This window comes from Eutrema salsugineum, unplaced genomic scaffold (assembly GCF_000478725.1).
Source record: "Eutrema salsugineum unplaced genomic scaffold, Eutsalg1_0 scaffold_2, whole genome shotgun sequence".
Taxonomy (NCBI): Eukaryota; Viridiplantae; Streptophyta; class Magnoliopsida; order Brassicales; family Brassicaceae; genus Eutrema; species Eutrema salsugineum.
This window is the reverse complement of record NW_006256829.1, coordinates 12,858,588-12,861,829: the sequence shown is the minus strand read 5'-3', so window position 1 is coordinate 12,861,829 and position 3,242 is coordinate 12,858,588. Positions and strand designations below refer to the sequence as shown.

The window sequence follows — 3,242 nt, the reverse complement described above, 5'->3', positions numbered from 1 at the left end:
GACGACCAGCCTGGAGATCCTGTTAATCGAAATTTAAATATGGACCAAGAAGGGTCCGAACATGGAGAAAACGAAGAGAATGATCATAGAGGAGGTGATCAAGCTCGACAAGATGGAGAGGAGGACGAGGTTCCTCCAAGAAACCACCAGAACCGAGAGAGAGAAGGACGTGAAGACCTTGATCCACCCATCAATGCCGCCGATGGTGACCACCCAGCAATGCAGCCGAATGAACGCATTCACCGCCCCATTCCGCCAACAAATCAACACTGAAAAAAAGCAAGGAACCATCGCATAGCTGATTTTGATGCACCTAATCAAAATTTTCAGAATGGATCTGCAATTCAAGTACTATTTCCAAACCGGAATGAGTTTGAGGTCAAGCCTCAAATAATCTCATTGGTGAAGCAAAACCAGTTCCATGGAGTTCCTTCTGAACACCCAATGGACCATATCGAACTCTTTGAAGAAATTTGCAGCATGATGAGAACGAACCAAGTTCCACCAGACTATTTAAAGTGTAAGTTGTTCCCTTTTTCACTAGTAGATAAAGCTCACTGTTGGTTGAAGTCTTTTCCTGCAGGATCGATTACTAAGTTAAGGTCAAATCAGTTGAGAACGAAGATCTCAAACTTTCAACAAGGGCCAACTGAATCTTTCTATGAAGCCTGGGAGCGTTTTATGGAGTATGAACGTGATTGCCCTCACCATGGATTTCATGGATCAAGCCTGGGAGCGTTTTAAGGAGTTTTACCGAGGTATGCAACCGAAATACAAACTTTCACTTGATACAGCTAGCAATGGAGATTTTGGACAAAAGACGATAACCCAAGGAAGACCTCTCATCGAAAATTTGGCTCAAGCCAATAGCAATGACTGTCCTGAATACGATCGATTGATGAAGCAAGCCGGAACAGACAACAAGGAGATAACCGAGTTGAAGAACATGGTGAGCCAGCTTCTGAAGAATAACAATCGCCCAATCCATGCTTGTGAGACCAACAATGGCGCAGAAGATGAAGGACCTAGTGATATCGATCACATTAATCAAGTCTTTCAAGAAGAAGATGTGAACTACGTAGGAGCACTGGTGCCATATCAAAATCGCTCCAACAATAGCTTCAACAACAACTTCCGGAATGCAAATTACAACAATCTCTCTTACCGCAATCCAAATATGGAGAATCCTCAAAACCAGTACTACCCACCTCAGCAAAAATCCTTCTAAAACAAGTTTCAAGGTGGAAACGTTGGAGGAAGACAGCCATATAACTACCAAGGTACGGGTTTTAACAATCAATTTGTACAGCAGCAGGGAGTCACGACGAACCAGCTAGCTTCACAAATTGGTAGACTTGAACAGTCTATCCAACAGCTCGTTATGACGAACGAAAAAGCATCTGAAGACGTGAACGTGAAAGTTGACTGCACGTACAATGATCTAAATGGTAAGTTTGAATCTTTATCTTCGCACGTCAAAAAGCTAGACGTGCAAGTCGCCCAAACAGCCGACTCTATGAAGAGGCAAAGTGGAGTTCTTCCATGAAGAGTTGAAGATAACCCTAAGAAGTTTTGCAACGCCATAACCACATTGCCCGAAGAAGAGGCCGGAACCGATGGAAAGAAAGAAGAAACCCCAATCTTTGTACCACTGTACAAGGATATCGACCCCAAGCAGTCACCGTTTAAGGTACCTGAACGATCACCGTTTCAAAGGCTTACAAAAGCCGATGATCCAGGACGTTTTGTTTTCCAATGTTTCATTTCAGGAATCAAGTTTACAGACTGCCTGTGCGATTCCGGAGCCAATGTCAACATCATGTCTAAAACGTTTGCCGGAAAATTGGGCAGTAAAACCTTAAAGACATCGACGGTTAAGGTTATTTTTGGAGATTCATCTCAAAAATATACTGAAGGGGCGATTCATGATCCACAAGTTCTAGTGGGAGACAAAATCGTTCCAACAGATTTCCAAGTCTTGAAAATGGATAAAGACAAGGAGAGGCCACTCATTTTTGGGAGACCATTCCTAGCTACAGTAGGAGCAGTAATCGATCACGCAAACCGGAATGCTGTTTTCCTCAATGTGGATCGAAAAAGGTACTTTCCGACTATCTTAGACGATTTTCCAAGCAAAGGAAACAGGCCAAAAGAGAAAGAAATGGAGAAACCGAAAGCATTTGCAAAGATCAAGATCATCATTCCACCAGATGCAACAGAAACCAGTGAGGACCAAATCCAGGAGCTGATCGAAAACACAAAAAGGGTTTTAAACAATAGTAAAGTCCAAAAGAAAAGTAAAGGAAAGAAGACGGCTCCTCAAGGAGAAGAAGTAAAACCTCCAGCGACCGGAAGTGATAAAGGCACATCAAGTGGAGTGCCATTCAAATCAGCCTGATTCCTCATGCTTACGTCGAGCTAAACGACTTAAAACAAAAACGCTTAATGGGAGGCAACCCATTTAGGTACTCTTTCTTTTAGTTTTCTTTTCCTTTTACAATTTATGTTTTCTTTTTTCTTTTAAGTTTTAGGTATTTTATAAAACAAAAACACAAAAAATCAGAAAATTAGAAAAACCAAGAAGAACAAGGTAGGTTTTTAGCTGCTCGGCCCGGCAAAGACGAGAAAATTGGACAAAGGCCGCAGAAGGAATAGCCGTGGTTGTGACTGACCGACCCGCGGTCAAGGGTGCATCGACCGCGGCACCGTGAATGTGACCGCGGCCGAGCCCTCAATCACCGTGGTCGCGCGTCTCCTGACCGCGGCTGTTGGTCGTTGAGGTGACGCCGCGGATTTTTGCCGCTTTTCGGTGTTACCTGGTATTACCTGGTGATTCCCGGTGTTTTCCGAAATATTCCCGGTAAAACCCAAAAAGATCCTCCGTAAGTTTTAAACTTTCCTAATGTGCAAACAAGAAAGGTAAGTTCCCGTAAACTTAAAAATTTCCAAATTTTTTTGTTTTTGCTACAAAAACGATTTTTAAAAAAAAGAAACAAACTTTTTGGATCAAAACTCATTCTTCTCTTCTCTTCCAAAAGATTTGGAGAATTAGGAGAAATAACACATTTTTCAATTCTTAAGCTTTTTAAGAGATTTTTGGCTCAAACCTCACTCTTTTTCAAAGCTGATTCCAGTTCTACCATCAAATCTCTCATTCCAGCAAGGTATGAACCTCAAACTCGCCATTTTTAACTGATTTCAGAACTTAGGGTTTTCTTAAAAAGCCCAAATCTCTGTTTATT

General features: G+C 42.0%; 1 non-coding gene across 1 annotated transcript; it reads right to left on the bottom strand.

Moving 5' to 3' along the window:
• Nucleotides 1-610: 610 nt before the first annotated feature.
• LOC112086921 lies at nt 611-716 on the bottom strand. Its single transcript, XR_002899775.1, has one exon. It is a non-coding gene; the product is annotated as a small nucleolar RNA R71 (small nucleolar RNA).
• Between the last annotated feature and the right edge of the window lie 2,526 nt (nt 717-3,242).